Source organism: Ixodes scapularis, unplaced genomic scaffold (genome assembly GCF_016920785.2).
Source record: "Ixodes scapularis isolate PalLabHiFi unplaced genomic scaffold, ASM1692078v2 PGA_scaffold11__112_contigs__length_91849675, whole genome shotgun sequence".
NCBI classification, from domain to species: domain Eukaryota; kingdom Metazoa; phylum Arthropoda; class Arachnida; order Ixodida; family Ixodidae; genus Ixodes; species Ixodes scapularis.
This window is the reverse complement of record NW_024609837.1, coordinates 22,990,559-23,005,067: the sequence shown is the minus strand read 5'-3', so window position 1 is coordinate 23,005,067 and position 14,509 is coordinate 22,990,559. Positions and strand designations below refer to the sequence as shown.

At 43.8% G+C, this 14,509-nt stretch overlaps 1 protein-coding gene across 1 annotated transcript in view; it reads left to right on the top strand.

The window, feature by feature from the left end:
• The first annotated feature begins 1,683 nt into the window (after nt 1–1,683).
• Nucleotides 1,684–14,509, top strand: part of LOC8041104 (transcription factor Sp9) — a 180,621-nt gene continuing 167,795 nt past the window's right edge. Inside the window, exon 1 of the mRNA XM_040504260.2 lies at nt 1,684–2,069. The gene's annotated coding sequence lies outside the window, so the exon portion shown is untranslated. The remainder of the gene's footprint in view (nt 2,070–14,509) is intronic.

The window sequence follows — 14,509 nt, the reverse complement described above, 5'->3', positions numbered from 1 at the left end:
ATGAACGGATTAGTTTTCGGAAGAGTTTTCTTTTTTTTTTTGCAGCTGATAACTGTGAGAACCCAGTTGAGTTTAGAAATCACAACCTAATCCAGGTTTCGTGCCCCGCGGCATTCTTGCATGCCAATTTTGCCACAAAGCCCTAGCGTCGCATGGTTTATTTAGTTTTGTGAGCATCTCGGAATATACTAATAATAAACAAGCGCGTTTTTGTTTTTGCGTGTACGTGTTGGTGTTATGAGGTACAGAAGCGTGAAACTGTTTTGTAAATGTGTGCCCGCACATGGCTTTTTTTTCGTCAGCATATTTGGTCAGGATTGCTTTGTCACGAATTGTTGCTTCTTTCATGTCCAAGTATGTAAATCCTTGATCGTCCTTCTCATTGTTAAACTGCCTGCGCATTACCGGACCTAAAACGTATTTTTTGAACTAGTTTGTGTGATTCCCTGACAGCTAGACCGCAATCACGACTGAGGGAAAGCGAAGCAAATTAGACGCTACGTTTACACAGTGAGAGATTGTTACAAAGATCCATCATAAGTAAGATGTTTGTAACAAAACATGTTGTCTTTTGGAAGTATGAGGTACAGAAAATGCCGAGTTTCTTGTAACATGATACCTCTATTAATTATATAGAGAGTTACCATGGTACATCTCTAGGGTGATAGCAGGCTTGCATCAATCCTGCCGCCTTTTGTCCACTAGCACTATGATGGAAAGAAAACACAACTTTGATTCAGTTTGTGGCACTGGTTTACAGCCCTAGAAAAGCAGTTCTGCTAGTACAGTAGGACTGCTAGCTCGGGTCTTTTAATGGCCATCACACAGTTTTGATTAAATGAATGCAAGTCAAGACCCCTAATAGAAAACTGCAGCACCGAATTGCTCCAAACGCCCCTCAGGTGGTGCTCCAGAGCTGCTCCAAAACGTCTCTTTCTGATACAAGGGTACTTTAAAACGAGGTTTTTCTGCTTCTAAAATTGCTCCAAGCACAAAACTGGTTAAGGCCCTTTATATACTGAGTCAGTATCTTTACTGGAATTCCCTTTTTCCATGCTTGTTTGATAATTTTTTGAAGCATTCGCAACGTATTGTGTAATACACACTCGCGCAATGATTTCAAATGGGTCGCAGTATTTCTAAAAAAAAAATAATACTCAAATAATGAGGTAGAGGACCTCGTGTGCTGGCAGTCGCTCCCAAAAGCGATTGAGAATCACACGATTGACGTCAGGGCGTTGCCGCTGCTTATTATATTGAACTTCGCATCGACTGGCAGGCCGCAAAGCATAGTCTAAGGGAAAAAAAAGAAGACAACAACAACAGGTGTCTGTCTTGACTTCCTAAGCTTGATTATTTTCGTAGTAACGTAATCCATATCCTCTCAAGGTGTCCGCTCTATATCGAATGACACATTTGTGAGTCGCGCCGCCCGAAGGTCTCTCCTTCAAAACAAGCACGCGCACACAGTTGTCAGACCAGCCACCGCCGCCTGCAGAAAAAAAACCGATCCGGCCGAGCCGCATAAATAAATCTCCGCTCACCGTTCGAATTCCCAACGAGCGCGCCGCCGAAACTCCACCCATATCGACGCAACGAGGGTGGGAGCAGTCGAGTGACGTCACTCCGGAAGACCCGCCTCCCCGAGTGGCCATGCGGTTCTCAGCCGAGACGAGGTTTCGTATTCCGAGCAAGCGAGCCTTCTCGCTTTTTTTCCACCGGCCGCCGCGCGGCGGGGGTTTTCCAACAACTCCGGCGCGTTCCTTTTTACGTGCGCCAAACATCGAAGACGCCGTGAGCGCCAAAGTTTCTTAGCCATTTCTTTTTCGTTTCTTTGTTCAAGCCGTGAAAAGTCGAGACAAGTCGCAGGTGTGTGTGTGAGCTTCTGAAGTCCTCGCGCCGAAAAGGACTCGAGGATCAAGGTTGTGAGGTGGATTGTGCGCAGAGAAGCGTCTGCTCGGATGTGCGTGAACATCGTGAGTTGTGGCGCACGACAACGGGCAAGCCGTGCGGTTGTCTGTGCGTCGGCCGTCCCGGAACGTCAAGTCTGACGTCACGGTGGCATGTCGGTAAGTTTCACGCCGTCACCCTAACCCTTTTTTTCGGCGGTCAGCGTCGTACGTCGCCGATCAGACGTTTGATATTTCGCTCTCTGCTTATTCCGTCGTCTGCTTTTCGGAGTCCCGTCCCTGCAGGCGTCAGATACGCGCTCACTTTGTTGATTTCTTTTCGAAACTTAGACTCTAGGTTGATCATTGTTTCAAATCCGGACGTCGTGCTGTTCCAACTATGGTTATCTTCTGTAGTCCATACGCACCGCACGTGGACGATTAGAAATATTCGTGATACAGATATGTGACGATGAGTTACTGAGTTAGACTTATGCACTTGCACACCGCAGGTTTTAAAACGCCGGAGCTAAATTCATGATGGTGCATCCGGTATGTCATTATCGTCTCCTAACAATTTTATTATGTCGACCTTGTCCATGGACATCGTCTCGCAACAATTGCCAGTTTTTTTATGTCAGATTTTTTAAAGCTACTTTGTTTGTTTTTTGAAATATGCGTGCACTTAGTTATTTTATAAAATTATATTTGCGCGCACCCTAATATATATCTATATATATCTATATATTTTTGTTTTATTTTAACTTTATTTTCCTTACCATTTTCCCACTAACCAGTTCCTGATATTTACACCCCGAACATGTTTCTTGAAAATCGTATTAATCCTGACTTTCCCCCGAATTAAAAAATTGAATTCCAGCCTTTTCAAAATTACTCTGCTCTGAATATATATATATATTATATATATATATATATATATATATATATATATATTTATTGTTATTTATTTAGAAAGGACTATTTGCTAGGAACAGGTGCGTTAGTTCCAGACCTCTGAAAGGAACCAAGATTCTGTTGGCTTCAGTGAACTACGGTGACAAAACTCGAGCCCCCGAAAGGTCCATTTTACATCTATCGTAAAGCATTCTTTTCCCTTCCATTTCCGTTTCAACCAACGCAAAAAGAGGTAGAAAAAAAAATTAAAGTTGTTTTTAACAATTTGTTCTGAAAGGAACAGCAGATATTATTTCTCTGCCCAGCTGACGTGATATTGTTGTGCATTGCAGATGTACGCGTAAACTGTAATGTTGCGATAACGTTCTCTCAATAGACCTATTGCAATATTGCCTAAGCATCAAGGAGATTGCAGGGATTGGTGTTCCACGCGCCGCACGTGCTGGCCTCAGCAGTAGTAAATTTTCTAAAGCAAAAACCTAACACAAATTGTATCTTGCACGCGCGTTCGTTAACGCTTTATTTTGATTATTTACTTCGAATCTTTTATACGGGTAAGGTGTGCGCGTGTGGCGCGTGGAACACCAATTCCTGCATTCTCCTTGATGCTTGGGTAATATAGCAAATGGTCGATTCAGACATGTGCAAAGACCGAACAGGAGCATGGAGACAGATACGCTGCACATTCGGAAGATCACGTAATCTTCCGAACATAATCACTGCTCCAGTGATTATGAAAAATGAAGAATGCCAAGTGAGCTGTTATACCGTGTTCCAACGAGATCTCGCATCCTTCAATGACTTAAGTGCGAAAAAAAGTATCCTTATTTTTAATTATATATATATATATATATATATATAAACTTAAAAGTCCGAATTCCAGAATAATTTAATAAAAAATTTAATTTCTCCCTGATTACCGACTTTCAACAAAGCGCCCGATTATTACCGCAGATTTTCGAAAAAAAATCTAAAACCCGGGAACGTCGGACCCTACGGCATGTTACACATTTTTGTTTTGCACGATGGACTGTTACCGACGTAATGCAGCTTTCTTAAAAAGATCTGTCAAATCGCTTATCGTTGAGAAGCATATTTTAATGTACCAAAACCCATGTTTTTATGGACATCATTTCTCACTAGGCGATGATTTAAGAAATCATTTATTATTATGTCGTAATGCATTCAACGAAGCGTTTTTGCTAAATGAAACGAACAAGTCAGCAAGCCATATTTTAGTTGTTTAGACCGTAAGGAAAGCATAGCAACATGCGATGGTCATTCTAATCAATTGGGCATCTTGCTGCCTCAAGGTTCGGTTCCATGCTATATTTATGAACTAAAGCCACCAAGCTGTAATTCAAATGTGCCGTCTCCTTACGAAGTGCAGATTCAATGTGTACTTCTTTTTATCATGCACCTCACCAAAAGAAGATAAGTAAAAATTTGAAAATAGGGAACGTACTAATTATGAAATACAAGCGTCTACGCATATAGTATCAATTATATTTGTGTTAGTAGAGGCAGCCGCTATTCTTCCTTTAAATCATTTTTCCGTTAGGCCTTTTACGTCCTGCAGGTGTTCGAAGTCATGAAAAAGGGTGTGCAAAAACTCGAATCGCAAGTGAGAAGAAAAAAGTTAACAGGAAGGTTACCTATTATATAATGCACTGTGTGCAGTGGCGTACCAACTTGATTTTGAATGCGGGGGGGGGGGGGGAAGAGGGGGGGGCAAATCAGACCCCCCCCCCTCCCCCAGGACCGGGGGGCGGTGCCCTTGGCATATCTTGGGCGCCGCCGGCCGGTATTCGTCCTGCTCAGTGGCGGCTGGTTCAGGGGGGGGGGGGGGGAAACACATGCCTTGCCCCCCCCCTCCCACACACACACACACTCTGAGAACTGGAAGGGCAAGCGCACCCCCCATCCCCCCCCCCCCCGGTTGGTACGCCCATGACTGTGTGAACTTTACAAGTTTTTTGGGGCATGTTTGTACAAGAAATGTAATTTGGAAATAACTACTGTCGACCGTCTTAGTGGTATAGTACCACACCGTGGACAATTAATTGTTATATTGGCCGACTTTACTTTATAATATGTAATACGTTATACGAAGACAGAAACATTTTATGTGATTGGGTGTCTCAAACACCGACGAGATGCCTTCGTGGACTCCGCGACTTGGGGAGGTGGTCGTTTTTAACACAGAATATAAAATAATGCGTCACGAGGGAGTGCTAATAGGTCATAAACTAGTCATATTTGTTCTAAACATTTGACGGACCTATTATGTTAATATAGATTTCCGAGTGGTGAGGTTCTGTTGTCATTGCTAAAGGTTTTTCTTAATGTGCTACTGTTTTGTGCAATTTCTTAACTTATTTGAAATTTCCCGAAACCATTCAATCACACTAATTCGAATGAAACGCTTCTTTTATCCTTTTGTGTAACAAGGAAAGTAATGAATTGCTTTTTTTTTAGTGTCTACGGTGTAAACAATTAACTGAACAGGCTCCTTAAAAAGTAGTGTCTGACTTTCCAGATGTGGATGTACTAGACCTTTTGCTCTTATAGTTCTTAATATGGGTTATCGATCTACGAGCATCTGGATATATTTATTATTAGTGACATCATATATATATATGCTAGCCCGTGCTCTCGGGAAAGCATTTCTCTTATGGCTGTTTCTTTGATATATCAAATTACGATACACGACTTCATTTTTATAAAAGAAGCGCTCTTGCCCACACGAGTTGTGAGCAGTTCGAATGCGCAGGTGGAACTCGTTTCTTCAAAGAAAGCGGACTATTGGCGGTGTGGCACATCAAAAGCATACAAACTTTGCATTTTTATGAAATGCTCCGGAGAAAAAACCTAAAGTACATTCTGAATCTAGTAGTGTTATGTCAGAAAAAACATATATATAATTTTAATGCGCACACTTTCGTGGCCAAACTGGGTCAACCCTACCGCTAAAACAAAAGAACACTAAAATACATTGAAAAAATATATGAAAAGTATAGCCGGTAGGTTGAAATCGTAATGACGTTACGCTAAAACTGCTTTGGAGTGAGACCAGGGCCGTACCCAGAAAAAAATTTCGGGGGGGGGGGGGGGGGGGGGGTTTCGGGGACAACGGCGGCCATTTTGTCTTATTTTCGCCTATGAATCATGTGCATCGGTGGCATATAATGGAGAGTTATAGCAAACCGAAGAACCGGTCCCGGTTTGGTACCTGGTAGCCGACCGGTGCCACTGCGCGTGCGCAGAGGTGGAGATTAAAATCGGCTGGCTGCAAGTGCACCGACCAGGGCCGTACCCAGAAAAAAATTTCGGGGGGGGGGGGGGGGGTCAGAACCCCCTAACCCCCCCCCCCCCTGGTTACGGCCCTGAGTGAGACAACTCTAAAGATAAATTTTACGTGCTTATGATAAAAACGTACGTCACAGTATGAAACCTCCCGAAGCAACGACAACAACAACAACTACAACACCAACACAAACAACAACAACAACAAGCAGCCAACCTACCAACCCAACCTACCAAACACAAGAACAACAACTTTAGCTCAATATTAACGTCGCTAGACATTTTGAATTTTAGGTGATTCTGAAAGAAACTTATATTGCAAAACGTCAAGCTCAAGATAGAACTTAGTTTTGGTATCACTCCTAACTTCAAAATGTAATTACCGGCGTTACTATTGCACAACATAATTTTTTAATTAAAAAAATTTTTGTTTGGCATGCTCGTTCCTTTGAGACAGTTTTTGTTAGCCTGTTAAGTCGCGTTCTGAATTATCTTGTTTATATTTAGAATACAGTGCTTTTCGCCAATGGAAGCATGTGTGCATTTTCTGTTGTAAAGCCACCTGCGTTGATCATGTCACGTAGGAAAATTATGGGAACATGGCGTGCATTAGCCCCAATTCACTTCGAGCTTTAGTTTATTTATTTAAGTCTTTTAGAAGAAAGTTTTGTTCTGCTGATTTGAACCTTGATGATTTTCTTTTCAAGGGCCATACGCTTGGCGAGCTTTGCTCACAAACATATTATTTTCTTTTGTTAACTGTCTATTTCTATTTCCAACAAAGAAGAAAAAAAAAAAAGAAAAGAGAAACGGTATCAAAATTTAGGAAGGTAATTTTCTCGACCTTTAAAGGCATGCATTTGCAGCCCTGATCCTGCTGAATTGCCGTAGACAGTTAGTTACCCATAACGAACGCATATTCTCTGTGATAGAACTTACATATATTGGTTCTTAGATCTAGAACAAATACCATAACACGAAAATCTTGCTGCATCACAATTAGTAAGGCATAGATTTTGAGAATTTCCGCCCTGTACAACCAACTCTGATTTCGAGTATATATCTGTCTGGCAAACTGGATATTCTTAAAATTCCTTGAAGAAAAAAGTTTGTTTTGAAAGTTTGAGGTCTTTAAGAAGTCGGCACTCCTCAGAAACATCGTTAATAGATAAAAATTTAAGAGTGAACCAACAAAAATATATGCACATTAGTAAAGAAAAACAAAAAAAGAAACAGGAAAAACAAACATTCCATAAATTTATAATATCCCAGACACTTCACGCTGTAACGCTTTGATTTAGTGTAATAGAAAGCACTAGGGGTCACGAAAAGCATTGCGACTATCTAATATGAAGCTAAAAAAGCAGCCTGCAAGAAGAATTACCCGTCAATTTCAAAGGACCACCGACCGACATTCCGCGGCCTGCTGCCCGCTTCTCAGCAAATTCTATCTCACCCGCGAAGTCTATAGACACACACGGACGCTCCTTCGACAAGGCCAAGGCCAAAAGCTATACGCGTCATCTATTAAACTCGCCAAAGAAAAAGAAAAACACGATCGCCAAAGAGTGAGACAGACAAGTTCAGCAGCCATAACAACAACAACAACACCACCGCCACCAACAACGGCAAGAAAACAGAACATCAACCATATTAACGAGGCGAAAAGATATGTAAGCAAAAATAGGAAATTAAGATTTCTCGCTTGTACAAACGCGCGAGCTCTCCTTGCCGTAACATAATGGATTTCGTGACTGAGTCTGAGAGTGGTACAATTTTTTTTTTCTGAATCCGTCCACGTCTTTTTTTTTCTTCCTTTTTTGTTTGTTGTATGCGGCAGACATTTTGTTTTTTATGGTTGCCGTGGCATACACACAAAACTTTTTGTTCGCTTTAAATTGTTTCACACATGTTCGTTCGTTAGTACTTTATCTCACAGACGCACATTCGCGGCTGTATTAGTCGTGGTGGAGGCTCCCGCTTCTCGTCAGAAAGCGTTCCCAAGATTAAGCGATCCTTTGTTGTTGTTGTTGTTTTGTGTTTTTTTTTTTTTCATTGCTAGCATTCTTTCAGAGGTTAGCAAGCCGGAACATGCTCGCTTTGGAAAGGGGGCAATAAATCGGTCCAATGTTCCTGGTTGCATCCCGACCTGGTTTACCGACCTGTAGACTCTGCGGTTGTTTCGTGAGCGCCACAGCTTAGTGGAAAAGAAACCAAAACCTCAAACTTCAAGAAAATACAAAAATAAAAAAGAAAGAGATAACATGAGTGCGTCTCACCGTTACGTAGCAAATGGCAAAGGCTACAGTCGCTGCGCGCAGCTCGCTATAGGTGCGCAGAGTGCTGTCGAAGTCACGAGCGCGAGAGGGAAAAAGAGCCGCTTATGTAAAACTTTTGAGTTACAGGTATAGTTCCCAAAGGGGACAAAAAACGACGTCTTTGAACACACGAAAGAGGCTCCGGGTCAGAGGGTATAGTTCCTCCCCCCCCCCCCCCCCCCCTCTTCTCCAACAGCTTGGGCTACGCTCTCGCCCATTGTATATCTTTAAACGTAATTCGGGCTATCCGTTGTTTACCTCCGTCGCACCGATTGGCTTGGGCGTTTGGCTACTTCCAAATTACGTCCAAACGAACGATCTGTTTCTCTCTGCCAATGCGCAGCTTTGACGTCACGTCGCAGCGGCGGCGCTGCTGTCGACGTCGCGCATGCGCAGAAGAGTCACTTCACGCGAACTTCGTTTCCGCGCACGCGCACTGACCACAACTGGTCTAGACAAACGCAGACATGCTCGCGAGCATCGCGTGGGGGTGCGTATGGTTGTATGTGGTCTTTCAAGAACTGGATATGACTCAACCAATTGTAACTTGACGACGTGTCGGTGATCTTCCGCTGTGCTACGGAAGTTCTTCGGTGCACTACGACTTCGTATATAGTTAGTGATAGCTTAAGGAACGCGGGCGAGTGTCGAACAGCTTATTATCTCCCCGCAGCAAGCGAACACAGATGTACCCGATACACTTGAGAGGCTTAGCAGCTTAGGTGTTTCTTTAAAAAAACAAAAACAAAAAAGGGGAAATCTTATTCACCCCTCGGAATTTCTCTTATATAGTTTTTCTCCATCAATATAATACATCCAACTTCACATGCCGACAAAGCTTGCGTAGCTGTTAACTTCTCATACCCGTACCAGGATCGTATTCCGAACCAAGTTCCATTAATCTCTCCGAGATGGCGTTGCGCCCCCCCCCCCCCCCCCCCCCCCACCGCTCTCCTTTAACACACATGCGCTTGCGCATGCTTATTCACCTTCTCGTCGTACCCTCCCTCCACAAAATTGTTCGGGGGCAATTTTGCCGGCGCATCTGCCACACTCCCCAGCAATGTTCGAGTTTGCACCGCGTGTGCGTGTTCGCCGACCATCCCGGTTGTCCGTGCGTTTTTGGCCGTATACGACGTTTGTTTGTGTGTCTAGCTCTTCGCGTGCGTCTGTGCAGGTTTCTACCAGGTAGATAAGAGAGAGCGCCTAATTTCGAACAGCTGGAATCGCCGCCAGCAGACACGTAAAAAGCCTCATGGCACACGCGCGCGCGAGCGAGCGCGCGCGTTTGTTTTGCTTTTGGTGTGTATGTAGTGCCACCTGGGAGGGCGGGTGTTCTCTTTATTCGTGTCCTTTGTCGCGCTTCCTCTTGTTGTTAGCACCTGCGTGCAGCGGTACCTTTTGTCTCGGCTTGGCGTATGTTGGGAAAGCGGAGAAGGTGTTGGGATTAATCGCAGCCGAGAAAACAAGGAACATTGGAGTTTGTGTCCATACATGTTTTACGTATAGCGCGCTAAAAACAATTTAACATCTGTGTTTTTATTTTATTTTGTCGGTAATTTTTTTTACAATGATTACAGGAAACTGTACGAAAATGGCACTACACCATCAGACAACATTGCCTATAGTCCTTAAAGTCGCGGTTCTAATGTCTTACTTGTCCATGCTAAGTTGGGAACTATCTCAACCACTACTTAGTCTGTTTAATATCTCGATAGCAGGGTTGTAAAAGTTAATTCCATACAGCACTTGGGTTTTACACTAATCGCTCAAGAATACACACTCCGAAATGCACCCGTACGAGGTGTGATCAAAAAGTCCCGGGACTGGCTTTGTAGCGTAAAAAGAGAGGGCAGCACAGTAATGCGCGCACAGCATGCAGTCGAAGGCAGTGACCTTCATGTTTTGTTATACCAAAGGGCTTCGCTCCGTGAACATTTGGAGCTGCGCGCTATGAGAGTTCTTGTGACCGCGTGTACGGGCACAATGCGATTTCACGATAGAATGCAAACCAGAGCGAGAGCGAACATCAATTTGCGTCAAAATCGGCAAATGAAAACTGAGACCTTTGAAATCATTCAGCAGGCTTGTGTCAAAACCCGATGAATTTCGCTAAGTGTTTTAAGTGGCACTCACGCTTCAGGAACGGCAGAACATCGCTTGAAGACGAAGAGCGTTAGGACGACCTTCCCGACCTCTCCTAGACTTCAGTGATGTTCTGCCATTCTTGAGGCGCGTGTGCCACTCAAAACGCCTCGCACACCTCTTTGCTTTTTGACATAAGCCTTCTAAATCATTTTGGAGCTTTCTGTTTTAGATTTGCCGAGTTTGGCGTAAAATTGATGTTCGCTCTTGGTTTGGTTTGCAAGTCTATGCTCGTGCGTGTGGTCAAACAAACTCGCGTAGCGCCCTGCCTTCATCTGCTGCGCGCGCATTGCTGTTCTTTCCTCTCTTCTTTTACGCTAAAAAATCAGGCTCGAATCTTTTTGCTCACACCTCGTATAGCTACGGGTAGCCCTAAAAATATACTACTTTTACTTAGAAAATATTTTCTTTAAAAAAATGAGATACCATTTAAATATTGCGGGACTCATCTCCCAGCGTTCATTTTAAAGTGAACAGTTTCATGAAACACTGCAGTGTATTCCTCAGTTTATTTATTCTAGATATATAGGCTGAAGCGTTTACTTCCACATCATATCGCACAATTTTTAGCTGATCGAAACAATACGTCCGGCTGCTCAACACACGGCGTGAGATGTGGCATAGTCCAAGTAAGACGTTTTATAAACCACATTCTTACTTTGCAGACAGTTACAAACTTTGGCGGGGAAGTGTTGATAAATGTCAGCCTTTACTTTGGTATGAGACGTTTGCAGAACAAACATTTCACAGCGACCACTATATTTATTTTTCTTCCCCGTCTATTGCGTTTGTTCTTATATCTAGAGTGAAGGCCACAGACTGTCTCGAGTGCACTGTCGGAAAATGTATGATCCGTCACTCGAAGCCATCGCATAAATGAGCCGCACCTTATGTCGCTGGGAATTCCAGAAAAGCGCAGAAAGAAAGCAAACCTGCTGAAGCTGCCCGATATTAGCAGCAAGTTGGCGTTAGATTATTCACACTATAAGGTTATTTAAAAATAGACGCGTGTAGATCTGCACCTACGTGCGAAAATAGGTTTTAAGAAGACTTCATTGTCACTTGCACGTATAGGCGCCTGAGGCCTGATGTGCAAGCGGTGATGCAGGAATTTAGCATTAAAAAAAGAAGCGCGCGTCTGCGAGTTTTCTAGAGCAAACAGTTCTTTTTGTTTCTTCTTTTCTTCTTGTCAAAATAATTTTTGTGAAAGAAGGTGGTTTTCTTGTGCAGGTACTGGTGCAAAGAAAACACGTTTATTTGGGTATATTTTCTCGTTATTGTAGCACCGTATAACTTGTAAGGGAAAACACGGTCGCCGTTCCTCACCGTAGCACGCACGACGGCCTAGTCTCGCAACCAGTTGTCTTAGTGTTAAACTAAGATAACCAAGTTTGATGATCCTCTATGACAACGTTGATAAAAAAAATAACCCCTTCCCACTAAAGCAGCCAACGACAATCATCACTCGCAGACACGCTTTATTTATACCTTTGCTTTCTTACGCTGGTCAAACTTCACCAACTTCACGAAAGAACGTATATGCGAACAAACCGTGAACGATGACACTGGACGCCAAAAAAAAAAAAAAAAAGCTGCAGCTTGGCTTTTTGTCGGTGGACTGCAAGATCGATGTTTGTCGCTCACATAAATCTAAACGAAAAAATAAAATGAAAGCGTAAAACACCGGAAGGGTCTCGGCACGGTGTCCTGCCAGAGGTGTGATTGCACGCGGATGGATACCCGGCAAATTGGCGTGGCTACAGCAGGTGCGTCACGCTAGCTAACTTAATAACGCACCCCATCCGTCTCCCCGAGACGTCGCCCTATTTTCTTGCGCGTAAGCGTCGCTGCGTGGCTCCACTATGTGTGTGCGCGCTCTACCGATGTTCTGGGATTTCCCTTCTGTCTTGAAATCGCAGGCGTCAGTTTGTCTACTATGGACCAACTAACGCATCTGACGTCACCTCGGCACTTCTTTGAAACAATAGGTCTGCCTGGGGCATTAGAGAAGTCGTTTCGGTGCGAAAGGACGAGGTGTCGTTCTGGCACCCTTGTTACTCCAATTTCGCACCTAGGAGGAATCCAAAATGAGCAAACGAGTGCAAGCGTTAAGGCAGTGTATTGCGGGAAGTAGAAGTAAGAAGAAAAAAAGTAGGCAGAAAATAACGGAGGCGAAATTATAATGCTGAATGATTCTGTTCCTTGTAAAGTGGCATCTAAAGCACTAACTGTTCCAAAGCAAAAAAAAAAAAAAAAGCATTTTGGTTATGTTTTTTTAAACGCTTTATTCTAGTCGCTTAGTTAGTATCTTTTACAGCGATAAAATGAGTGTGCCTACGTTCCCAGTGTGTTGCTTGGTGCTTATTCCGAGAGGAACAGGGCAAACAGCAGCAGTCATCGAACACATATGAAACTTGAAGTAGAGGTCGTTTGCGAACATTTACCAGTTGACGCTGCTTACGAATGTGAAGCAGATCGCCTCTTAGTGCCTTCACATCTACACACGCTACGCATAGACGGAAAATTCGCATCGTTGCGTTGAATAGAGTCGATTTTTCCAAGAATGACTTTTGTGAAAAGGAAAGCTTCTCTTGAAATCCGGCTGCTGCTGACGTAATCGGAAGCGTGCCTTTAACCACGTATATTTACAAATTTGTTTTCCCAAGATGCTCGAATACCAGCCCTCTCCACATTTTATGGCGCACGATTTGGCTTAATACATTTTGACCACCCCGGAAACCCGATGAAAGCCTCTACTATTAGCATTTCCAGCATCGTTGCGTGAACAGTTTTGCGGCAGCCACATTGAAGGGATAATTGCCATCTACAAATCACAACTTTACCACCGCGTGATAACTGAACGAAAGTTGCGCGTGTGTTCTTAATACGTATAGTATCCGATAATGAGCCACTTAGGGTATGGAGTTACAGAACTCACATTATACGCTGAATAGCTTTCAGTAAGCATTCTTCTTCATTTTTTCTTTATGGTGGTTGTTCCTTTCATTTGCTTTTTCACAGATAAAACATACCTCATGAGGATGGCTATTATGCTGAATCATAAATTTTGTTTAAAGCTACTCGTTGGTCAGGACATAAAGGTAGAATTATCTATTTTGTGTTATGTGCAAATAAAAACTACGAAGCTACGCTGATAAGTACATATATAAAATAAAAGGTGTTAAGGAGGCTTGAGCGCGATGGAGAAGTTAATGCGCAGCAGTGGAGGCGAAGGTGGCTGCATATTTCCCGTTCATTGCATACAAACGTGCGCGCACAGCACACGCCTGTGTGGGCACGGTCGCGGACATACCCGAACTTGCTTTTTGCATATGTTGGGTGCACGATTTTCTTCTTGGAGCCTTGAGCAAGCGGTTTGTGATAAATCGAGCGATAAATCGCTGCAAGTGGAGATTTGGTAGATTTGGCTAAGGGCGGCCCCCTCTTTCTCAAGCCGAACACGCTGCGGTGGGGGAGCGCGACCATGCATGGGAGACGCCGAGAACGCCAAGAACAAAGCACGGGTTTTTGTTCTTAGCGAGTAAGTGAGTATGAGCATAGCCTCCACTATGCTCACAGAGCCTGGCAGTTGGACGACGAAGCCATAAAGTTCCCGGTCGCAGATTTAAAGCGCGAGGATCTGGTAGCACAGTGCATCAAAGAGCCATTTCTCGGGGATCCTGGACGTCAGCGCACAGCTTTTGCAGCGACGAGGACCCGGCGGGGGAAGTGTATTTCGGCGTCTCGCCGCAACGGGGCGCCAGTCACGTGGTTCTCCTCTCATCCTTTGTCTGCCGTTCCTCCTTTTCCATTTCGGCGGCCGTTTCTCGGGGCAATCTGCCAGGCTTTGTCAGCACATAGGAGGCTGGTATGTGTGTGTGTGTGCGCGCGCGCTTGTGGCAGCCTAACTTAAACTTTGACAATCCCAAACCCTAA